The sequence below is a fragment of the Leptopilina boulardi genome, unplaced genomic scaffold (assembly GCF_019393585.1).
Source record: "Leptopilina boulardi isolate dan_hultmark-lab unplaced genomic scaffold, ZJU_Lbou_2.1 LbouV2_341, whole genome shotgun sequence".
Classification (NCBI taxonomy): domain Eukaryota; kingdom Metazoa; phylum Arthropoda; class Insecta; order Hymenoptera; family Figitidae; genus Leptopilina; species Leptopilina boulardi.
Window position 1 is genome coordinate 2,738,724 of NW_026137909.1, and position 27,235 is coordinate 2,765,958.

The 27,235-nt window shown below is 29.8% G+C and overlaps 1 protein-coding gene across 3 annotated transcripts in view; it reads right to left on the minus strand.

Moving 5' to 3' along the window:
* Positions 1–27,235, minus strand: part of LOC127285678 (synaptic vesicle glycoprotein 2B) — an 86,563-nt gene that overhangs the window by 44,189 nt on the left and 15,139 nt on the right. The window contains exon 1 of one of the 3 annotated variants that reach the window (XM_051311808.1): positions 13,133–13,408. The exons of 1 other annotated variant lie outside the window; for it this stretch is intronic. The gene's annotated coding sequence lies outside the window, so the exon portion shown is untranslated. Of the gene's footprint in view, positions 1–1,172; positions 1,260–13,132; positions 13,409–27,235 lie in introns of those variants that run through there. One more of the 3 variants, XM_051311811.1, reaches the window with a different exon arrangement.

Below are 27,235 nucleotides of genomic sequence, written 5' to 3' on the forward strand. Positions count from 1 at the left end.
AAACTTTTCTCTCAATAGGTTTTAAAATCAGCTTACGTGCCCAATTTAAAACAAATTGAGTTTTAAATATTTAAAAATAGTGTTTTATGAGGAACCAGAATTTATTTAATATATACTTATATGCGTATAGATAATAGATGTTTTAGATTTGGGTTCATACAAATTTATTAACATTGAAGTTATTTTCCTGTTTCGTTTTTATATTTAAGAGCTTCCGAACGGTATCTGAAATTCTTTGGCAAGAAGAAAGCTTTAATTATCGCTATCGTGAAATAGTATTGACTTTAAAATACTTTTTTCTCGAGACACGAACACTTTTAACAAAATCAGCCAAAATCCTCATCTTATAAATTTCCTAAATCCAAAAGACGGTACGAATCCATAGAAAAACATGGTTGTAAAACAAAAAGTAGAAAAGTAATCTAATAACAGCTGCGACTTTGTGCGCCCTGCATGCTGCTGCCATCTGACGGCGACAGGAGGTAATGAACCCCTCATTATATTACTTTTCGTTTTGCAATCGTGTTTTTGTATGGATTCGCATAATCTTTCGGAATTAGGAAATTTATATAAGATAAGGATCTCTAGCTGCTTTTGTAAAAAGTGTCCGTCTTTCGAGAAGAAAGTATTTTAAAATCAATGTTTATCATTTTCACGTTTAGTGCCGTTTTTATAGAGCGATAATTAAAGGTCTCTTCTTGCCAAAAAATTTCAGAGATCATTCGACTCTCTTAAATAAATTTTGTCACTCTTAAAATCGTTCTTTTAACATTATAATTTAATTTTTTAAAATCGGACACAAACACTACAGCAATATAATTATTTATATGTAAAATTGAAAATAAGTAATTATGTTATCATTTATTACAGTATTTATTAGATTAAATAAATTCTGATTCCCCATAAAACACTGTTTTTATATAAAAACTCAATTTTATTTAAATCAGGCACGTAAACTGATTTTAAAAACTATTGAGAAATGTTTGTTATTTATCTAAGAATCATAATCAAAAAGAATTTTTAAGTGCCAATTCATTTTTATTTAAACCACCTTCTGGCGCACCGTGATTTCCCTTTTCACAATTTATATTGTTTGTATTAAAATATAATAAAAATTTTAAAAAAGATTAAAAATAATTGTGTAGAAAATTATAAAAATAAATAATATATACCAGAATTATAATAATTTTAATACAGTATTGGTTCTCCCGAAGTGTGCACCCTCCTCAAGTTGACAGTATTCCTCAAGTGGATAATATTCTTTAAGTGAACAATTTTTGGAGACGCACAATTATCTCTAACAATAAGTGTATCATAGTTTTATGCGCGCGCAATGAAAAACAATAGAAATTCGGAGAAATTCATTCCCACTATTTTGATGTGAGTAGGAGAAGGGAAATGTCCACTTAGGGATAGGGTAATAATCAGTTCAGCTTAGGTCAGAAAGAAAACGTGTGAAAAGTTAATAATAATTAATAGGGTTCTTTTTTTATGTTTTCATATTTTATTTTTAATTCAAAAATGAGTCGAGAAAAGCGCGCGATTTATAAAATTTTTTCGAAAAATCCGAAAATGATCCACATTAGTCATAGCAATCAGCCTGGATAAAAAGATGAATCCGAACACAGTTTTCTTGTGTGTATCAAATTGATACAAGAATTAAGATCAACTCATGCAACGTTTTGATTCGATATAAGGAATCAAATTGATCCAAATATTTGGATCATTTTCAAGAAATGATCCAGAATATGGGATCATTTTTTGATACCTGAATTGGTATCAAAGTATAACTGTCATGGCTGGCATGCTCTTATTGACAAGTTTATTAATTAATTTATTCACTGCACTGAATATTCAGATATTAAAAATACTTACTTAAAATTCATAAAAGTATTTTTAATATCTGAATATTCAGTGCAGTGAATAAATTAATTAATAAACTTGTCAATAAGAGCATGACAGTTATACTTTGATACCAATTCAGGTATCAAAAAATGATCCCATATTCTGGATCATTTCTTGAAAATGATCCAAATATTTGGATCAATTTGATACCTTATATCGAATCAAAACGTTGCATTCCAAAATGATACCATCAAGTTTAAATCATCCCGGAATAATCTGAAATTGACATGAAATAAATCCGCAATTAGTCCGCAATAGTTTGATTTTAGTTAGATCGAAAAACAATCCAAAATGAGTCCAGAATAATCTAAAATTTTTTATGTAAACTATCCGCAAATAGTACGCAACAATTCGGATTAAGTACTGTCAAAAAACTGAATCCGACATGAGTCCATAATAATCTGCAATATTTATCGTGGAAAATCCGTTATTAGTTCAAAATAATCCTGATTTAATCTGGGTAAAAAATCCTAATCTGAAATGAGTCTGAAAAAATGTGGAATTAATATGTACAAAAATCATAGTCGCAGTCTGAACAAAAATCTTAATCAGAAAGTCTGAATTAGTAGGTAGGGTTGACACAAAAATATAATTTTTTTCCCTAACTTTTTCCTGATTTCCAGTGAAAATTAAAATTTTTTCCCTGACCCTAATGAAAATATTTCAAGAGGTTTTCAATATCAGTCCTCGGATTACACTCTTTTATTTTTTAAAATTGAATTATTAAAAAAATATATTAACTTGAATTTTATTGTTTGCAAAATCAATTATTTTCAATAATTTAAAACAAAATCTTTGAAAATTACACGATTTGAAAGTTTTTAATTGAAAATTCACTAAAATTAAATTATTGTTTAAAGTTTTTTAAAAAAATTTCACCAATTCAAAATGAAAGTTTCAATTAATAATCTCCTGAAATTCAATTATTATTTCTCAAAATTTTAACTCGAACTCTTTTAAAATACAATTATTTTTAAAATTTCTATCTAAAATTGAAATTTTTCAATACTTAATTTCATTTTAATAATTTTAATCAAGATTTTCGAAAATTCTATTTTATTTAAAACATTTTCAAATTAAAAATTCTACAAAATTTAATTATTGTTTAAAGCTTATAAAATATAAAAAAAAATTCCAATTTACGAAAATTTTAATTACAAATCTTCTGAAATTCAATTAGTTCCAAAAATTTTAACTATTGCTCTTCCAAAACTGAATTATTTCTCAAATTTTAAACTTCATTTTCTTTTTTAATTAATTATTTCTAATAACTTTAATCAAGTTTTTCAAAAATTCAATTACTTAAAACGTTTTTTAATTATTAATTCTTTAAAGTTAAATTTTTGTTTATATAATTTTAAAAAAATTTCAATAATTCAAGTTTATTAAAATTTTAATTAAAAATTTCAAAAATCGATAATTCCAACATGAAAAATTTTCTGTTTTATTAATGTAACTTTAAATTATTTTTGAAAATTTGTTCTGAAAGTGGATTGAAATCTTGAAAATTTGTCTCAGTTTAATTCGAGTGAAATTGCTTTTTTTTTCTTTCAAAAGTCGATCCGAGACCTACAATTATAAAAATGTAAGACAATAATTTTAAAAATTATAATTTTAGTAGTATTTTTTTGAAATTTGATATTTTTTCAATACTTTTCATAAAATTTCCTGATTTTTCCCTGATTTCCCTAACCCGTGGCAATCCTGAAGATGTTATACCAGATTAAGACCGAATTGTTGCTGACTAATATCGAATTTCTTACAATATAAACTCCGGATTATTCTGGATTCATTTTAGGTTAAGTTCTTTGATCGACCTAGAATCGAATAATTACTGTTTGATTTCATATAAGTTTCGGACTTTTTCGGACTTATCTCATATTTGTCTTTTTGTCTGCATTAATTCAGTCCGTTTAAGAATCTGAAACCGAAATGAATCTGGTGTAATCTGACATTCTGTATGTATTAAATTCACAATTAGTCCGCAACAATGTGTATTGAATTAAGTTTTGCTGCTTTTATTACAGTTCCTACTCATTCAACTCATTCTGCCATGTGCAGTTTCTCTCAAACTTGATATGAGTCTCAAGTTCTATAAGAACTGTTCACGTAAAAGACACGTTGCCTTCTGACCAATAGTCACTACTTTGGTTAATACTTCGGAATGTGGAATTATTCCGAAACAGTCCGTTTTAGAGTCGGGTTTCTATTATCCAGAATTAGTCCGGTTAAGCAGTGGCGTAGCTACACTTCCCTCAAACCCCCGCGGTCGCGGGAGGCCCGAGTCGTTAGGGGTCCCAGATCGAAATCTTATGAGATTATGAAAAAAGAAGCTTGCAATACGGCTACATCGTGGAATATCGAACCAATTTTTAAAGATAAGAGACAATACAAACCAAAGAAAAAAGTAGATGAAACTGCCTCAAATTATTTATTTGTTTTCTAGTCGAGAGCATTATTTTAAAGTAAATATTTATTATAAAATTTTGGACATAGTCATTAACCAAATAACCAATCGCTTCGAAAGAATGGAGGAGATTGTTAATAAATTCAGCTTTTTAAATCCAAATAATCTGACTTCAATGAGTGGGGAGTCATTAGTTAAATCTGCCGAAATTTTGCGAGAATGCTATCCAGATGATCTTTCTCCAGCATTCCCGTTAGAAGTAGTAACTTTGTGTCGACCATTAAAGGATGAAATAAAACAAATTAAAGACATTCGCAGTTTTGCAAACTTTCTTATTGTTGAGAATAATACGTTAGCTTCAATTTTTCCTGAGGTAATAACTGCTCTACTAATATTTTTATCACTTCCTTGTAACCGTTGCATTCTCTGAGAGATCATTTTCGAAATTAAAAATAATTAAAAACTATCTAAGAAACAGTTGTAGTCAAAATCGCCTAAGTAACTTTGCATTGCTTTCAATTGAAGCTGCGGAGGCTGAATCAATCGACAAAACACAGCTGATTAAAAGTTTTGCCGAAACTAAATCTCGAAGAAAACAATTTTTAAACTAAATCTTTGTGTTTTTATTTATTTCTTAATTTTATTCTTCATATAATTCTAAAAAAACTCTATTTTAAATGTAATAATATTAATATTGTATGTATTTTATTTAAATAAAAATGAGTAACTTAGTAAATAATGTATTTTTAAACTTAATCTGCAAATAGAATATTTTATTGTATACATATTAGACGTTTGCATTAATTTCCGCTGTTGAATTAGATTTTATTTATCGATTGTAATCAATAAATAAGGAGTTACACTATAATCAAAGAATCTGACTTACGAAGTTTTCACTTTTGCACACTTTTCCAGCAGAAATTCAATCCCGTGACAAAAGACTGTTTCAAAAAGAAAAACAAAACTGCATCAACAGAACAGTGGGAACTAATGCAAACCCTTAATATAATGTAATTGAGAGTTCTAAATACAATTGGATATTTGAATATAATATTAAATTCCTAATAATAACATTTTGCTGCCCTTAAGTGGGCCTGTTGCGATTTTCGTGGGGGGGCCCAAAATTTCAAGCTACGCCACTGCGGTTAAGTCCAAAATTAGTATTATTTATGTGACTAGTAAATCCGGTCTAATCCGAAATTAATCTGATGATACATATAACTAATAAATGCAAAATTACTTCTATTTAATCCGAAATTAATCCGGCTGTGTAATTAGTTAATCTAGAATCTGCATTTACTAGTTACGTTTAATCGAATTGACTTTAGATTAGACCTGATTAATTCTGGATTTTCTACACAAATCGGACAAATTTCGAATTTAGCCGGACTAATTTCCGGATGATAAAAGCCTGACTGTTTCGGACTAATTCCGGATCCGGAAACAGTTCAGAATATTTACCATATGGATGATTATCAAATCTGATATGCCATTAAGAAGAAGAAGATCCCATAGTCAGATTTGGTTGACAATTTGTCGGAACCTTTGACTCAAGAACAAACACCGTGCTTATTGAATTTTATCTTTCATAGATTTTAATCTCTTTATTTTTGTAAAGGAAGAAATATAATAGGCAACTTACAATTTAAGGGTCTTTCAGTTTTGTACGTCAGAGTTAAGTGAATACACCAAATATATTACTATTAAAGTAAGTGTAGTAGTACATTCAGTGATATTATAATCCAATTATTTAATTGTAATAAATAACACATTAAAAACACAGTGACAAAATGTAAACAAAATCTGTGACCTGCCAAGGAAATGTATCATGTAATGCCCTTAATATAATAATTAATACAAATGACGTATGAATGATATATATATATATACGAATGATCATGATTGTAAAGCGTGTGAAAAAAAAGAAAAAATCTCCCAATAGGAAGGTAATAGAAGTTCGTAGGTCACTATAAACGATTAGAAAGGAAGGCAATGAGACGGATGAGTTAACTGAAGGTCAGATTTATGTAGCAAACATCTGAAATTAATGGTGAGAAGGAAATTATTGTTACACCACTAAAAAAAAAAATCTTGTCCGATCAGACTGCTAGACGCGCGTGATAATAATGCGAGCTAAATATACTTACAAGTACCCTGATTCAATCTAATTCTTGTATGTCAAAAAACATATTGTTTACATCAATTTTAATTTTTCTTTAAATATCTATTATTATTTTTGTTGTTTTTATGAAATTTTAACAGCTTAGTTAGTTTTAATTTAATTATACTGTTTAGAGAACTTTAACCCTTTTACACCCAAGAAAGAGTGGACATTTAACCCTTAACTAGCACAATTCGAACGTAAATGGCACAGCGGGTCTGCTGGACCCGACGTATTCAAACGTGTATTGTACAGTCGGTATTGAATATTTTTGCACAAAAATTTAATCTGAGGTAGCTTATGATGTCCCAAAGAAAAATTTCAGTATTATACCAAAGTTCACTACTGGCGCAATATTGGTTCAGTATTGGCTGCCGAAACTGGGCAGTCTGTACTGAACCAGTACTGGTATTTTCATTGTATCAGTACTGTTGCAGTACCACCCTCCAGTATTTGTCAGTACTGCGCCAGTATTGCGCCATTAGTAAATTTTTGATTGGGTTGTTATTCTTTAAGGAAAAAATTACCACAACAGCAGGACTTGCAAAAAAGGTATTTATTTTGCAGAATAAAATGTGAATTTTTAAGTTAAAATTAAAAATTTCTAATTATTAATGTTTGAAGCTAATTTATTCTTTTGTATCGAATTAGTTGTATATCAAAAAACTTAGAAAATTACTAAGAATATGTCAAACTAATATATTAAAATATAAAAAATATTCAAAAGCTATTCAATTAATTTGAGTGAGAAAAAATGCTCGGGTCTACTGGACTCATGGTGTTACGGGTTAAGAAAAGAAAGCTGCAGTTTTTTTTTGCCTTTTGGGTCTCTGATTATTGATCACGAATCTGAAATCAGTTTTTTAAAATTCAAAATGGCGGATCCAATATGGCGATTTTTTAAAAGTTATTTATTTATTACAGACTACAGATATACAACCTAGGATGTCGATTATGTGACTATTTCGCACTCCACTTTTCATTTTCCACATCCCGCATATTCTACACGGAAAAAATTAATTCAGTAGATATATTTTACAAAACTGTGACGGGGTAGCGAATACAGCTCTTTATGAAACTGAGTTTTGTAAAATGTGATGGATATTTTGAATTTTCGGATAAACTACAGAAATTTCGTTGTTTATACTGAATATTTTTGGAGTTTATCCTGAATATTTCGTGACATTTTACAACACTCAGTTTCGTAAAGAGCTGTATCCGCTACTCCGTGATAGTTCTGTAAAATCTACTAAATTAATTTTTTCCTTGTACATCAAATCCGCCAGGGATGTTTATACCCATTTTAAATGTTGATCCACAATTATAACAAAATATTTAGTCTCTTTAAGGTTATGTGACTGTTAGGTCTGTAATGTTAATTTGCCTGTAACTTTTCTCGTAAAATACTGAATGGATTGAGCTGAAATTTTGTGGAGGAATTTAAAATAAATGATAAAGAATGGTTGTGAAGTGGGAAAATGTTAATATATTGTTAAATAATTATTATAAAACACTTGAAAATAGTTAGAAAATGTGGGGTTAGGAGAGTGTCTGATTTTCTAACAATTTTTATGCCTTTTATTATATTTATTTACCATTATATCAACATTTTCCCACTTCACAACCATTTTTTTTTATCATATTTTAAATTCCTCCACAAAATTTCAGCTCAATCCATTCAGTATTTTACGAGAAAAGTTATACGGACAAATTAACATTACAGACCTAACAGACACATAACCTTAACTCATTTTAATGAAACGTTATTAATCATAATATTCATATTTTCTGGCAGTGAGTCAATGTAGCACCCAAAAGTCAAGAAAACAGTTTTATTTAAATTTAATGATAGTTGATTGACGGCTAACCAATTACTAAATCCAAATATTAATTCGTCATGAATTCAAATCTTTTCCAATTTCCACTATAAATTAAGGCACTTTCATTAAATTCACAGCAGCTCTAGGAGTAACTTTAATGATTTTCACATCTATTTGGATTCGTCCTGTTAGATAATAATTATTATGAGGTCTTGTAAATTTTTTAAACCTTATAAATTGAAGGGTTTTTAAGATTTTTTTTCTCAAAAGTTTTAAAATATAATAATTTAAATCTTTTAACATGTTTTTATTTATATATCTATCACTGTAATCGCTGGTGAAATCTCCCATACGAGCAGAAACGTCTGACGCTTTTTAACAAGAAAAGCCTTTTCTTTATATAACACTCACGCTAATACAACTATAGTATACAATTTAAATTTCTTAAATTTCAAACTCGTAAAGTTAACAAAGATTATAAATTAAAAAATATTTTATTATTAAATTATTTAATAATTATTATAATACCATATCTACTGGGGCTATTATAGTAAAAAAAATTGGTCAAGTATATATGAATTTTTGTGTTCATTTCACGAATACTTTTCTTCCTCATGAAAATTTTATTTATAAAGCATTAATTTCATAATAATATCAAATTACAGGGGTAAATGTACCTAATTAAAATAATGAACTAAGTTGCTGTGAAGTTTTTTTTTCAAAATATTAATTTATTTTGTTCTTATCAGCAAGTGTCTTTTTTTAAAACGTTAATAATAACTCTGGATAAAATGATTCTGTTAATTACTAATCAAATGATGTGTCTCAAAAATTTATAGGTACAAAAAAAACATCGATAGGTGTCAGAACATTTTTTTAAATTACACAAAATTTATTTAAATTTTAACAAATTTAAATTTAAACGTTTTTTCATGAAATGAAATATATAGTTATAGGCCAAATTGATCGGGCTCAAAATACTCTCAGTTTTGTCCCTCCGAAAGACCAACAATTTAAGAAAAATCCATCCATTTAGCGGTTATGAGACTTGAGATATGAAAATGTAATGTACGCACATGAACAATAGGTAAAAGAATAAAAAAATATTAGGACCAAAAATAGAAAAAACAACATATCTTTAAAATTCAATAATCAGATTTAACAGTAATCATAGTAATTAAATTAGTAATAATTTTTCCTAATTCGAGCTACTCTTCCTGACTACTCGCATTCTGAGCGTTTACTTTTTCTTGAAATGAAACTTTTGCATAACGTAACATTTTAAAGGGGAGGGGGGGGTCAAGTTATCTGTTACGATCAGCAAAAAAAATAGCGCTAAAGTACATATGTAACAGTGTGTTACATGGGGTTGGGAGGGGGTTAAAATTTCCCCAGAAAAACGTTACGTAATTTGTGAACGGTCCCATAATTGATAATACGCATGAATGAAACGCGTTTTATATCTAATTTACTTTTTAATATATCTCAAACTATTTTGAGCATATCATTCTGTTAACCAAAAAATATTTTACATTAAATATTAACTAAGAATTATATTGTTCGCAATTTTGAATAGGAATTATATAGCACGGAAATTTAAATAAGAATTGTATTGCACGGAAACTTGAATAAGAATTATATAGCACTACTCTCTAAATCTGAATAAGTGAAATTTCACTTAAAATGTGTCAAAAGTCTTCCACGTAGAAAAATAAGTGTATATGCACTTTTAAATAAGTGGTTTTCACTCAAAAATAAGTGAAGTTTCACTTATTTTTAAGTGCATATACACTTATTTTTCTACGTGGAAGACTTTTGACACATTTTAAGTGAAATTTCACTTATTCAGATTTAGAGAGTAAACTTTCAATAAGACTTATATGGCACGAAAATTTGAATAAGACTTATATTGCATTGCAGTTTCAATAAGCATTATATATGAACGGGAGGCGTCGATATTGTATTTAATATGAATATGAATAATATGAATATGAATTTAAAACTGTTTAATATTAAATCAAATCAAAAATTTGAATTTCAAAATATAAATGAAGAAATAATACACAAAAAAAATCTCAAAATAAAAAGAATATTCCGTTCAAAAATTAATTTTACATTTTATTTTCAATTTATGAATATTCATCTAAAAAAGATAATTCTTTTTTCTTATATGAGAATATTCTGATTAGTAGATAAATTTTAAGCATGCATTTTTTAATTGAAATTCTTCTTTTAAATTTAAGATTTTCTTTTTTTGTAATTTAAAATTATTCCTCTCTAAAGGACACAATTTTTTGCTAGAAAAACAATTTTTTAATTTATTGTCATTGGGGCTATTCTACTCACCCAGAGGCTATTATATTCAGCGCCAGTTTCTAAATAATAAAATATATTTATATATTGAAATGTTTAAACTTGACGCTTAGTGTAAATTTTGTTTAATAGTTTTATTACAGAGGGCGCTAAATGTTTTATTACTTAATTTTTTGTCAAAACGGAGAAAAAAAAATCATAAAGTCGTGAAAGGCTGAAATTTTTTTTTTTTTAAATTCTCAAACTTTATACTGAATTTCGAAGAGTTTTCTATAGTATTTCGCAAAATATTGCAAATAAATGTTGTCAATTTAGTTGTAATGATGTACAAACGATGCGCTAACTTTTTATTGCGTATTTTAAGAGAAAAGTGTGAAAAACTAAAAAAACCAGGATTCTCTGGGTAATTATACTCATTTCATATAATTAATTATTCTTGGAAATTTTGTTTTTTGTATAGAAGGTAAATAAATGTATGGTGCATCTTTTGTATAAATTCTCGACATTTTTTTTGCGTAAAAACAACCAGAAATATATATGTAAATTATAAAATTTTTACAGAGTACAACATAACCTCAAAAAAGAAACTTTCATTAATATTTATATGATTTTTCAAAGTTAATTCTGTAACTTTTTTCTCCTAAAATAACGTAAAAAGCTAACTTTAGAAATTATATTGATTTGTTTACTTAACCTAAAAGATTTTAGATTTTCTATTTTTTTTATCGTAATCTCAACTATCTGCTGAAAAGATTTCGTATAGCTAAAACTGTATCAAAAAATATTGAGGATATTTTATAAGTAAATAAACTTCTGAGTATATTAGCCCCAAATACGGGGCTATTATAATCATCACTTTTTACACGAATCTTTATAACCTTTTTATAAAGTGATGTTTAAAAAATAGAGATTGAGGAAAATCCTCTCAATTAAACCGAAATAATTTGTTATTTAAGAGGAAAAGTTTCTGTAAAAGAAGAGGAATCCTTTTTAATGACAACATTATTTTTTGATGTAAATAAACTAATTTATCGGGTATAAATCATTCATTGCAATCTTTCATCAATATTTCCTTGTAAGCTTACAGAAAACTTTCACAACAACTTTTTTTGTAGAGTTGGGGAATCTATCATGACATGCTTGAGTGCTGTCTCGAAACTTATAATATTTAATTCTAATCAAAATGATAACATTTAATTTTTAATAAATCTAATTTGATCATCAAATAAATGCAAAAATATTTGAGAAATTTGTAATTAACGAAAAATGACTACCTAATTTATTATGTTGAATAAAGATAATTTTTTTTTTTTTTTTTTAATAACTTTTACCTTCTAAATGTTTACGCAGTAAAGATTTAATACACTGTCTACAAGAATATTTATATCAGTTATTTTTGAATTTTCATTTTTTTTAGTTATCTGATTGAGAAGCGCTAAGATACATATTTGTAACTTACCTGAAATATTTGTTTGTTTAAAGAAATTAAATAATTTTTTAATAAAAAAAAAAATTTATCGTAATTTTGTCACTAATAAATTATTTCGAAAATGACTGCAAGGCTGAAGCACTATTTGTGATTTAAGTAACGAGAATGATTATTACAAATTGCAAAGAATTTTCTTAGATAATTACGTAGAAATATATCTAAAAATATATCGAAAATTTTATTATTGTCTTTATTAAAATTTTGCCCCTTATCATGATATCAAATTTTTTAATATGAAGAAAGACATTAATTTTTAAATCATTATATAGCTATTTTTAGCTTTTTTTTTTTAATCACTGAATTTTTTTTCTACGGTTCTTTAGTTTAATGAAATTTTTCTTTAAATTGAATTTTAACCTTTCAGTGCTTATTCTACCCAGAGAAAGATGTTTTGTATATTCGGTCAAACGAATTGTTGACAGGCTCATTCAACCCTGGCTAAGTGAGATCAAATTATAGGCGGTTTGAAGCGGATTTATCTTGATTCTGGGTGAATAAAGCAAAAAAAAAAAAAAAAAATTTTTCATTTCTGAAAAATAAATTTTAAAAATTCCATTTTATCCTTTTTTTCTATAAGTATTTTTACATTCTCCTAAATTTACTGCGTCAAAAATTTGTAAAAAAAAAAAATGATAATAAATTTCTAAAAATTGAAAAAATGTTAGCTTTTCACAAAAATTAAACCAGTTTTCTACATTTTTAGTAAATTTGGAATTTTTTAAGCGAGGCGATTTTAAAAAAAGTGCAAAATCTACATTTATCAATAAAATTATGTATGACGAGGCGATATTTTCAATATCTAATCATTTTAGAAATATTTATTTGCATTTAAATGTAAATAAAAATTCGAAAAGAACATGAGTTGCTAATTTTTGTTTTTTTAGGAAAATTTTGAAATTTTTAATAAAAATTTTACTAAAAACTTATTTTACTAAATTTTATTTAATTTTAACAATTCTTAAAGTAATTGATTAAATTTCAAAAAAAAAAAAAAAAAAATGATTTCGATTATAGTAAAAAAATAAATTTTCACTTACAGTTTTGATTTGCCAAGTCTTGAAAAAGTTGTCCGTATAAGGATCAACTTAAGACAATTTCAAGACATCACGAAGCTTATATACGGGGGGACGGCGAACAACTCCTACCACTCTTCCTTGTTATTGAATAGAAAAAATTCTTTCTCTTTTTTTTTGGAGTATTTTGTCTTTTTCTTTTTATTTAAAAAAAGCACATACGAAACTATTTGGACGTGTGTCACAAGAAACATAGGACTAATCACAAATCATAGTAATCTTTGCTACTGTCATTAACACAACCTTCTTTAATTTCCTAAGAAACCATTTCATCTTAACGTCAAATTCACAAATTGTCGTATCATTCATGCGTTTACAATTGCGCAACTTGTCATAAACCATTGTGCCAGCGCACACATGCGTTCCCCAAATAATATATACATGTATCATTATAGTTGCTCTTATTTGCTTTTTCATTTAGCTACTCTATAAATGATACCTGATAAAGGCAATTAATTTTTTTACGTCATATTTATTTTCATTCAATTTTAGTTTCTATATGAAAATATTCAATTTAGTTTTTTTTTTTTTTGAATCTTATATATAGAGAGCATTCGGTTTCCCATTGTTTCACATTACTATATCGTTTAGAGAAATTTAATTTTTAATTAAAATAAAATAATGAAATAGGAAAGAATGTCTAACTACACTGAAAAAAAAACTAGTAGGTTTTACTACTTTTTAACTATACTCTGAGTAGTACAATAGGTCCTCAACTGAATTTAAACGGTTCTATTAACTATATAAAAATAGTTAAACCAATTAAAAATGTAACTAGAATGACATTTTGTAATTGTATTAACTCAATTTAAAAATGTTAAAACAACTCAAGATGTAAATAGTAGATTTTACTACTTAAAGTGGTTCAATAGGCTTTAAGAACATTTTTTTGTAGAATTAATAAATCTTTTGCAATTAAAACTACTACTTTAAGTATAGTAGATTTTACTACTTAAAATAGGAAAATAAAATGATTTTTTATTTATAATTGTTTATTATCAGTAGAATTGACTTTTTCATCCTCTCTCCTATACTGACGCTTATTTTATGCCCTAACGATTATGTACCTAACAGAGAAAATTTCTAACCGACGGGAATTGAACCCTCGACCCTAACGCTCGCTATCCGATACCTTAACCGAGTAACCACGCACACTCGCTACGACAGTCTGCAAACTACTCGAAGACTACTTTCTGCTTGTCCAATTGGTAATTTAACTATTTAAAGTAGTCATTTTTACTACTTTTATTAGTTGCTATAACTATCCTTTTTAAGTTTTGACTTGTAAATTTTTCATCTTTTAATTATAGTATAAGTTGTTTAATTGCATAGTGCAGTAAAATCTACTACTTAAAGTGATAGTTTTAGTTGCAAAGGATTTTTTAATTCTACGACATAAATGTTCTTAAAGCCTATTGAACCACTTTAAGTAGTAAAAGCTACTACTGAAAGTAGTAGTTTTAATTGGAAACGATTTGTAAATTTTACATTAAAAACGTTTTTCAAGCTTATTGAATTAATTAAAATAGTAGAAAATACTACTTAATGTGGTAGTTTTAATCACAAAGGATTTGTTAATTCTACAACAAAAATGTTCTTAAAGCCTATTGTACCACTTTGAGTAGTACAATCTACTACTTAAGGGGTTTCCTAAATTTTTTTGGTCAAAAAAATCGAATTTTTTTTTTCATTTTTTGATAGGAAAGTATGTTAAGAATGTGTGGTTAAATCATTAGATCGTAATTCGCTCATAATCTTAAGTTATTTAACAAAATACATATATATATATATGCGTCTACAGATCGTATAATTAACCCTTTCGTGCCCACGATAAACCGAGCGAATGGATTTACTTGAAATTCGTTACTCGGGGGTTATTGGGGTCTCTGATTACGAATTTAATGTCAGATTTTAAAAATTCAAAATGGCGGATCCAATATGGCTGACAAGTTTTTTAAAAAGTGTTTAGATTGGCTCGAAATGTCCTACTCGGGGGTTTATGGGGTCGCTGATTACGAATCCGGTGTCCATTTTTCAAATTTCAAAATGGCGGATCCAATATGGCGGACGAGTTTTTAAAAAATGCTTGGATTTGCTTGAAATTTACTACTTGGGGGTTTCTGAGGTCGATGATTACAAATCTGAAGTCATATTTTAAAAATTCAAAATGGCGGATCCAAGATGACGGACGCTGATTACGAATATGATGACAGAATTCGAAAATTCAAATATAAAAAAGGTTTTTTGGTTTGCTGATAATAAACCCGACATGGTCATGGACCCAGTACGGACAATTCATCATATTCATATCATTTCATCATTTTCGAGCAAATCCGATTAGTTTTAAAATTTTCGCCCGCCATATTGGATCCGCCATTTTGAATTTTTAAATTCTGACATCATATTCATAATCAGCGACCCCAAAAACCCCCGAATACCAAGTTTCGAGTAAATGCAATTGATTTTTAACTTTCATGTCCGCCATATTGGATCCGCCATTTTGAATTTATAAAATCTGACATCATATTCGTAATCAGCGACCCCAAAAACTCCTGAGTAAGAATTTTCAAGCTGATTTAGTTACTTCTTCCAAAGCTTGCCATTTTTTTAATTTTTGATTTTTTTAATATCTCGAGGTTTAGGACCTGTATTAGGTCTTAAACTTTAAAATCACGTTTGATTTCTTTATTTTAGATGATTCTGCGATGAGCTACAGTGGGTACCGTAAAGGACCTTGATTTTGACCAGTGTACATAGCGACCTCTGTAGAAGGAGCATAATAATATTTTTTAAGATCGCAATTTTTTTTAAATAGTTCTTGACGTATATAGTAACATGTAAAAACTTTTGATCAATTATATTTTAAAACTTATGAGTACACGATCTTTTAAAAACCTTCTATTTTAGGGGAAAAAAATTTAGGAAACCCCTTAAAGTAGTAGTTTTAACTGGAAACGATTTGTAAATTCTACATCAAAAATCTTCTTTAAGTTTATCGAATTAATTAAAATAGTAAAAATCCCCTTCAATGGTGTTTTTTATGCTGGTCAAGATGAATTTAGAAATAAGAGTTTGACGCTTCCAACCGGCCGGTCCACTGACCGTGCTGAGCGAGTTTTACAAACCGCAAGTAGTCCTCCCGGGATAAAATGAATAGTATTCGAATAAATATACACAGTAATTGGAATATTCGAAATAGTATTCCAAACGGTATTGAAAGTATACAGAGTATATTAAACAGTATTCTAAGTTGTATACAACATCTCCAAAGTAAACCTGAAGGGCTCCCGTAATATTCGAAACGCATATGACAGTATACTGAGTAAACTAAGCTGAGTCTTCAAATGGATATTTTTAGTTTCCTAAGTATACCAAAGTATTCAGAGTAATCTCGAAGGTCTCCAGAAGTTTCTTAAAAATATGAAAATCTTCCAGAGTAAATAAAATGAATACTGCAGTCTCTGAATTTTTGGATACTTAATTGGTGATACAACACATAGATGGCAGAAGTAAAAAATTATAATGGCAGTAATAAATAAAATAATACATAATAAACTGAGATTTACAGTATTTTATTTAAATTTTGAGTAAGAACTACTAAACATAACTGATAACAAGAAGAAAGATTTTTTATTAATACTGCAAAATATTTTTACTCTAAATCAGAGATTAGAGTATTTTTTCGTTTTTAAAGGTTTGACACATCTGGTTTGCATTAGGATGACCAGTCAAGGGTTTCTCGATCCAAGAGGTCCTATTTTATGAGTTTTTCCGTACCTGTTTTTTTCTTATAGATTTATTTAGATAGAAAATGTGTGAATTTTGAAGATACAAAGAGACGAAGGAAATGTTTTTAAATGTTTAGTATTTTTTCAAAAATTTTCCTAAGGCAGACCTTCAAGTTTTCAGTTGCTTTCTAGCATTTGCCAGGAACGAAGGGGAACCTACAGTCTGTAGTTAGTGAGTTAAAGTGAAGAATTTATTGAGAATTTATTTATTAATTATTATTTTAATGTAATATTTAAAGTTTTTTATTAAACGAAATAATTTGAAGTGTAAGATAATTCTTTAACTAAAAGAATCCTACACTAAATGATACATAATGCATTAATGACAAATTCCCCATCGAATGGTACGAAATCATATGCTAAAAAAATTATAAGGAAATGAAGTAAGTTTTTCATATATTTTTTATTTACTTAACCAGAAATTTATATTTTATTAAATATCATAATATAATATTAATATTATAAATGGTAACCTTGTATTCACTGCCAATTGTAATAGTTTATTTAATAAATTATTGTATAAAAAATTATAACAAAAATATTTTAAAACAAAAATAATTTAATATTATTAAAATATATCATTAAAGAATACAACTTAAAGTTGACATTTTTTTCAGGTACGGAATTATGAGTTTTGTAAAGGATATTCCACATTACTTAATCGCTTCAAATATTTAATTCAGATTGTTATTTTTTTTATTTTTATCTATTTATTTATTTAACTTGTATAGTAATTATTTAAGTATTACATATTATGTATAATTATGTTATTTAAGAAAAAATTTTTGTGTATATTTGTGTTTATATGTATCAAAAAATATTCAATGTATAAATTAATTATCAATGAATATTATTTATTTTTATTTATATTTATTATTAAGAAGAATTTTTGTCTATATGACAATGCGACATCTATTAGACACCATTAGAACTCTATGGTTGGAGTTCATTACAAGTTAATTTAGAAAAATTCATATAATATCCCAATGTATACAAATAGTATACTCTCCTCTCTATGTGGTAGATCTTAGTATACCATCAGTTTACTTTAGCAACTTTTCTCAAAGTATTCTACAGTCTACCTTTTGGCACGGAGGAATACTTATTCGAATACTATGTGACTTAAGTTTACTTTTGGATTATCTACATTTTTCATCCCGGGCTGGTCCATCTGGATTTAGTAGTGTAAGTGACGGTGGTGGTGCTTATGCATGTGGCTTTCCTACTTGCACTAGGTTTTGCACCACTGTTACAGGAAGAGGTGTCCATGAGCGAAGAGCTCATAAAGATTGGTATGATGAAAATCAGTTACTTAAAAGAGGAAGGAACGTTAAAGATCGATGCACTGAGGAGGAAAAGAACATGATGGCTAGAAAAGAAGCAGAGATTATTTCATCAAATCTAAAATGCTTCATAAACCAAGAACTGCATAAAACCTTTTCACATCGCACAATTGAGTCGATTAAAGGTCAAAGGAGGACGCAGAACTATAAAGATCAAGTACAGAGATATCTGGAACTCTTAGTTCCTGCTAGCTCTATGTCAACATGATGCAAATCGCAGTGAAGTTAATTCTCTCAGTAGTAAAGTGAAGAGAAGGCAAGAGTATGCTCGTATTCAAGACTTGTGGAAGAGAGATAGAGGAAAGTGCATTAAAAGGATTCTAAACGACGAATTAGATCAAGTCGAGGGCGTACCACAAGATCTTATGGTTCCTTTTTGGAAGGCCACTTTCACTCGAAATATAACATCTCCTGTATACGCAAGTCAAGATGCAGAAATACTTGATCTATGGCAACCAATATCTGCCTTTGAAGTATTAAGATCTTTTCCATCAAATAAAACGGCACCTGGTTATAATGGTGTTCCGTCTTCTGCCTTAAGAGCAATTCCTACTGAAGTGCTTGTTAGAATCTATAACATCTTCATGTGGTGTCGTGATACACCAAACTTTCTTAAATTGTCGAGAACTCTTTTAATTCCAAAGAAGAAAGCGTGTATGGATCCTGCTGATTATCGCCCGCTTAAAGTTTCTTCTGTTATTTTAAGATCTTTTCACAGAATTCTTGCTAACAGGCTGAAAAGAATTAAATTAGACACACGTCAACGTGGCTTCACTGACTTCGATGGTTGTGCTGAAAATGTTTCTTTATTAGATGCAACTTTTCGACATCATCATAAAAGTTTGCAAACCCTTATTTTTGGCATCTATAGATGTCCAAAAGACATATGATTCAGTAACACATGAGTCCATGGAATCTGTGTTAGAGGCTAAGGGTGTTCCTGCACCTTTTAGAAAATACATAAACACCTTGTATCAAACTAGTGACACTGTACTGCAACATGGTGGTTGGACTTCATCTAAGATCCATCCTACCTGCGGTGTCCAACAGGGAGATCCAATGTCTCCATATCTCTTTAATATGGTTATGGATGGTCTATTTGATAGGGGACCTTCCGAGATTGGCGTTGATTTGGGTTATCTCCAAGTTAATGTCATCGCATTTGCGGATGATCTCATCCTAATAGCTTCTACTAAAGTAGGGCTACAAACATTACTCAATATAATATCAGAGTTTATGTTACAATGTGGTCTCGAAATTAATCCTGGTAAGAGTTGTACTGTATCACTTCAGAATATCCCAGGCGAAAAGAAGGTTGTAGTTGATGCTAAATCTGTCTTTGAAGTAAGAAGAATGAAGATTCCACCTCTTAAAAGAACTAGTGATTGGAAATATCTTGGTATTCCTTTCACACCTGAGGGTAAAGTCTTGTCGGATGTAAAGGGTTTATTGTTAACATCATTGAATAAATTGACTAAGGCACCTTTAAAGCCACAACAAAGGCTTTGGGCATTACGAACTACTGTTTTACCATCCTATCAATATCAATTGTCAATGGGGGAAACCACTATTGGCTACCTTAGAACAATTATTGATAGACAAGTTCGACATTTCATCAGGCAGTGGTTACATCTACCCAGCAATTGTCCTAATGCTTATTTTCACGCAAGTGTTAAAGATGGCGATCTAGGTGTTCGATCATGTCGATGGGCAGCACCATTAGAGAGGGTCATAAGATTGAGGAGATTGATGGAGTCTTTTGGTGGTAGTGGCAGACTTTCTGATAATTTTCTGAGAGATCAGATAAGTAAGTCAGAATTTCGTTTGAGAACCTGCAAACATAATATCTTGTCATCAAAGCAGGCAATGGAAGCATGGTGGGCTTCGAGACTTTACTTATCAATCGATGGTAGGGCATTAAAAGATTCAAGAAGAGTCCTAGGGCAACATTCTTGGGTTGCTGACGGTACCCGTTTTCTGAGTGGTAGGGATTTTGTTAACCTTATCAAGTTGAGAATCGGTGCAATTCCTTCAAGATCAAGGACTACTCGTGGTTAAAGAAAGGTCGAATCTGTCGTGCTGGTTGTAATGTTCCGGAGACATCAAATCATGCTCTACAACTCTATTACAGAACGCATGATGTTCGTATTAGGAGACATGATGCTCTTGTAGAATATGTGGTTAAAAAACTACGTAAATCTGAGTTTTCTGTTTTGGTTGAGCCTGAATACCTAACATCTTCAGGTACAAGGAAACCAGACATTATAGCTACTCTAGGTAGGAAGTGTTTGGTAATAGATGCTCAGGTTGTTTCTGAACAAACAGATCTCATTCGTGCCAATGAACTGAAGGTTCGGAAGTACAAGAGTGATTGTAATCTTATTGAGGTTATCAAGCTTTCTTCCGATGTTCCTGACTTAGAGGTTGTTGTTCTGTCCATCACTCTTAATTGGAGAGGTGTATGGAGTGTTTCGTCAGCTACGAGTCTTGAGAGGTATGGTGTGATCACAAAAAAAGACCTAAAAGTTATTTCAAGTAGGGTCTTAATTGGGAGTCACATGATCTGGAACGTCTTCAATAGATCAACATCTGTCCAACATCATGGAAGGCGAAGAAGATGATCTGGAGTATTGGACTATTGCGGAATAATAAAATTGTCTACTGAGTATCTCGGATGTGCTCAGTATAATGTATTACTTTGATGTATTATTAAAAAAATAGTAGTTTTAATTACAGACGACTTGTTAATTCTACAAAAAGAATTTTATTGAACCCTATAAAATCATAGAAATTAATAAAAAAAATTTCTACTCAAAAAGCAGTTATATTAATTAAAGAAAATAATTCCTTTTACCACTTTTCATATAACTGGTGAATAGTCGTTGGATTTACTACTCTTCAAATTTTGAGTTGACTACAAAATTATCATAGCGTTGTCAAGGAAAAACCATGGATTTTTACGAAAAATCCCTGAAAATGACTACACTGAAAAAAATAGTATTGAATCAAGAAAATTTTACTTGCTTCAAGTAAACTGTGGAATATATTAACTCAAGAAAATATTTTGTTGACTTGAGAAAACTTATGGAGTTGAACCAAAAAAATATTATTCCAATACAAGTAAATATTTACTTGAATTTACACCCCTTCCTTATCCCACCATGTCTAATTCTTAAGTCAAACATTCTTATTTATTATTAACATTCATATTTTTTATTGTTTATTTTACATACATATTTATATTTAATTAACACTTAACACAACTAAAACAAGTATACCTTGAATGAAAATTTTTCACGGTCCGAGGAATTGAACCCGAGTTGCGCGCACCAAAGGCAGTAATGTAGACCACTATGTCATCCTGACTCAATTGATGGTTTTCAAAAACTGCTATTTAAGTTCCACATCTATTTGGAGAGAAATATTTTCTTGGATCAAGAATACGGGATTTGTATTAGGTAAAAAATTAATTCAAAGCAAATGAATAAAACTATTTGATTCAAGAAATGAAAATTCTTCAGACAATATTTTATTATTTTGCTTAATAACCTAATATTCTTGATTGAATACTTTTTGGTACTTCGGGAAAATAAAATATTGGGTTGCGATAATAACATATTTACTTCTGCCAAATACTAAATTTTTAATTCAAAAACTATGCGTTAATCAAGTTAAAGCAAGTATTTACTTATATTAATATTCGCATTTTCTTGACTCAAGAGTATATTAGCGTTGAATTAAATAAAAAATATTTTCAAGGAAACGAAAAAATGATTTCATTCAAGATTATATCACTATTTCAACTGAAAAAATAAATTATTTCATTTAAGATAATATAATATTATTTCTAGAAATTGAATGTTCTTGAAACAATATAATATGAAAATTCTTAAAGTATATTAAACACTTGTATTGAATAATGTTTAATTCAAACAATATAAATTTTAAACAAGTTGAAACAAGTATTTATTTCTATTAATCTTTCCATTTTCTTGGATCAAGACTATGAGTATTAGATTAAATAAAAACTTGTTTTGAAGGAAACAACAAAACGATTTGACCCAAGAAAATAAAATACTCAACGTAAATCACTTGACATGAGAAAATAATATTCTTGACTCAATTCTTTTTCTGTTCTTGACGCAAGTAAAACATTTAGCTTGAAACAGTAAGATATATTTACTTGTATGAAACTCATATTTTCTTATTTCAAGAACATTGCTCAATGCTCAAAATTACTTGACTCAAGAAAATAAATTTTTTCCAATAAGAAAATATCGTCTTGTTTCAAGTAAAGTACCTCAAGTAAATGCATTAACTTGATTCAATTAACTTTTTTTTTCAGTGTACGCAGCCGATTGATTAGGTACCATCTATTGTTCTCTCTTCGACTGACTAGAGTTGCATCCCATAGTTCACTCGACCAGAGAGGGTGGGAGAAACATTGGCATCGCGATATCTCGTAGGTGAGGAAAAATTAGCGATAATCAAGTCTTTGTCGAGAGCAAAAATCAGAAGAGAATCTCCTCTTAGATTCAAACATTGATTACCGCAGCATGTGTGATGAGCGTTAAAGTCACCACAGAAAATATGATTAACATTTGTAAGCAGCGTATCAAAAATTTCCGTCCAAGATTCAGGAGTGCTGTCTCCACCTGGGGGAGCATAAGGGCTTGTAAGCTGGGTTGTACCAAACATCCTGTGGAATGAAATAGAAGCTATATCGTTTTGGAGATTTCTAGTGTAAAAGCTAAAGACATTGGTAAGATGGAAAGCGATTGCCTTCGGAATCAAGATCAAAACACCACCACCTACTTTTCGGCATTTTCGCCAGCCATGTCCTCATCAGCTACTTGATTATGAGCAGCAGATGCCGGAAGCTCCTCTCAAGCCACGTGATATTCAGAACGAGAGATGCCATGGCTCAGAAGCCAAGCCTCAATCTCCTCATAACCAACATTGTATGAGGATGCAGCAGTATGAGTTCCCATACAGTTCGATCACAAATAGTAGGGGAGCCCAATGTGTTTTTTGGGATTCACTCGAACGCGGCAGATGAATACAAGGGGGATACCTAGCATGTTATTGAATACCTCTTCTAAGTATTAACTCTTTTTAATAAGACGTGCGTCTGGGATAGTCCATGAGATTAGTAAAAAAATCGATGGTTGGAAATATTGAAAGGCGTCAGATTAAGGTAAGATAAGTTAATTACTAGCTAAAAAATGTACATTTAAAAAATCTTGACGATTTGAGCGTAACGTAAGGGAGCGGGAGGGTTACAAATATGCTAAAAAACGTTGTCTTGACATTCTCGAGCGCGGTTAAATTTTTTTAATTTGAAGGAAATAACACAAGAATCACGAATAAAATATAATCTGACGATTTTTAAAAGGCAAAGTAATGAAAATCGTCTATGGAGAGTAGAGCGCGCAACACGCTTTCCCCACTCCGTGCATCAACTTCTTTTTCACTTTTTCTCTATTTTTAACTCTCTCGCATAATCCCGATTCCTAACACTGCTCTCCGTCGCCATGACACCATTACAGCTGATCACAAAACAGCTGTCAGATTAACAATATTCCTCAAAATAATCATCAGATTTTGGGCTATCATGACTGCACCATCAAGCTTAACCATCTGTACAAAAATTTTACTTCTTTTGAATGGGAGCATTTTTAGAGTTCATTTAACATCCTCCCTAAATATCTGACGCGCTCGAACACATTTTTTTTCTATTTTGTATCCATCCGGATTTCCACCAACACCACGCAAACCGGCAGATGAACATACCTTTAGTATCACACTGAGCGTATATTTAAACATGACTATCAATGAGGATAGAATCTGGAATAGTCATACCAGAAAAAACAAATTCTATTAGACTTGAGGTTTCATTGGAGTATTTTAATTTTCTGAGAATGGAAATTATTTTAGATCGAGTCTCTTTCTTCTAGTTTCTCACTTATAGCGAGGGGGGAAAGACCAAGGTCGACATCATGAGCCTTGATAATGACGTTGGAATCAAAACCATATCCACTGTAGTGGATAGTAGAGAATGAAGAGGACTTTCACCCAACCCGATGTTAACCATGAAACCAGAATCACCGGCAAACGGTTTTTGAAAAAACTTAACCTTCTTTCCTGAAAATCGTTTGTCGGAGTTTTTCGGTGTTATGTTATTTCAAAAGTCGTCCGCCTTATTTGATCCGCCATTTTAAATTTTGATAAACGGACATTGAATGCGTAATAAGTGACATCAAATACCCCCCAATAACAAGTTTGAAGCGAATATAGTAAATTTTAAAAATAAGTCCGCCATTTTGAATTTTAATAATTTGCGAAATCTGACCTCGGATTCGTTTTCAGCGACCCAAAAAAACCTTAAATAGAATGTTTTATTTAAATACAAGAAATTTTTTTTTTCGCATTTTGGGTACTTTCTTTAAAATCATAGCCGCAGCTAAGGGGTTAATTAATTGTGTATTGGCACCAGGGGGCAGAAACTGACAAGTGTTTAAGATTTTCAAATTTTGCATATCTTCACGTTGTATATTATGATAATTTTTCAATTTTTTGGTCGCAAATGAAAATCGATTTTCTAAAAACTGCATATTCTTGTAGTAGATATATGTAGAAATGCTATAGAAACTATTATTTTGATTGAAAACTTCGGTAACATATCGAAAAACGGGGTACAATGGAAAAGTCAAGCGCTCATGGAGCGTACTCTTCGCGAGTACAATGGATGCTTTTATAAATATATACCTGGGATGTTCCACGTCAAGCGGACCAAAGCTCTGCCCAAAATTATACGCAATATAAATAAACTTATAATATATTGAAATGTTCATACATATGTAAAGTTTCAAAAAATGAGTGGCAAATTAATAAATTTATAATAATGCTTTTGTTATAACAATTATAAACCATCATAAATGGAAATGCGTAAGTAAAAAAATTTCTCATTTAAAGACAAAAATTTTAAATTCTAAAGTCATAGTTGTTTTTAATGTTTTCGGGGTCGCTGATTACGAATCTGATGTCACAATTAAAAAATTCAAAATCGCGGATCCAATATGGCGGCCGAATTTTAAAAAATCGTCCATTTCGTTTGAAACTTGTTACTCGGAGGTTTTCGGGGTCGCTAATTACGAATCTTATGTCAGAATTGAAAAATTCAAAATGGCGGATCCAATATGGCGGCCGAATTTGAAAAAAATCGTCCAATTCGTTTGAAACTTGTTACTCGGGGGTTCTCGGGATCGCTGATTACGAATCTGATGTCAGACTTGAAAAATTCAAAATGGCGGATCTAATATGGCGGCCGAATTTGAAAAAAATCGTCCAATTCGTTTGAAACTTGTTACTCGGGGGTTTTTGGGATCGCTGATTACGAATCTGATGTCAGAAATAAGAAATTGATTATGTTGAAACTTAAACAAAGAGGGGATCCTTTATGTTTATTTCATAAACACTTTTCTTCCTCATTGTGTAAAGCAAAAAATTTGCTTCCTCGTTGAGCAAGCTATGAATTTTTCTAATTTAATTGATTGAATTTAAATATTTCGAGTTAAAAATTGATTTAAATTAATAAAAATGTTTGGAAAACCACGACAAAACCAGGCTTAGCTCCCAAAAGTAAATTTCACAGGGCAAGCGATTAAAGTAGAAGCAGAAACAAGGAACACGCTTGACATGCCCGTCTTTAGAACGTTATAGTGTCAAAAGTAATTGACATAAACAATTTCTGACTTTTGCATGTGAAAAAGCAACTTAAAATCTATCGATTAGCATCAAAAACTCAAAATTGATTTTTTGGGAGCTAAGCCTTGTTTTGTCGTGGACGGTCACAAATGTCAATCAAATCTATACTTTGTATATACCAATCGATTCGATGCTATTTTGAATGTCACTAGTCTATTTACATGGGCTAGAGAGCACACTAAAACGACACGATTTATCTATTATACAAAACAAGACCATGAAATAATTAAGCGTTCATAAAATAAAAGATTTTCCAAAGCTCCTTCTGTTACAAAAATCCAATCAGCACACTCATTCATAGTTACTTCAGACAAGAAGCTAGTAGTATTTAGGTACTCAAATGCAACCACACCACTCGCAGTTATCCAATACTAGAGTAGGAATGAGTAACTGCAAAAAATATTTTGAATACGAAAACCTATAATTTACAAGATCCATACAAATGATTTTTTTATTAATATTTTTTTCTTTAATCTCTCGTGACAAATTCGTGATCGGCAACTTAAAAAGCGTAACAAGTTTAAAACATTTCTAATAGTTTTTTTTAGTCCGCCGTTTTAAATTTCTTATTTCTAACATCAGATTCGTAATCAGCAACCCAGAAAACCCCCGATTAACAAGTTTCAAATGAATTGGACGATTTTTCTTCAAATTCGGCCGCCATATTGGATCCGCCATTTTGAATTTTTCAATTCTGACATAAGATTCGTAATTAGCGACCCCGAAAACCTCCGAGTAACAAGTTTCAAACGAAATGGACGATTTTTAAAAATTCGACCGCCATATTGGATCCGCCATTTTGAATTTTTTAATTGTGACATCAGATTCGTAATCAGAGACCCCGAAAACATTAAAAACAACTATGACTTTAGAATTTAAAATTTTTGTCTTTAAATGAGAAATTTTTTTACTTACGCATTTCCATTTATGATGGTTTATAATTGTTATAACAAAAGCATTATTATAAATTTTTTAATTTGCCACTTATTTTTTGAAACTTTACATGTGTACAAACATTTTCATATATTATAAGTTTATTTATATTGCGTATAATTATGGGCAGAGCTTTGGTCCGCTTGACGTGGAACATCCCACCTATATAAATATATATCAAATTACACATATACCGCTATCGTCGGAACTAGAATCATAATTTTTCATTAATATTT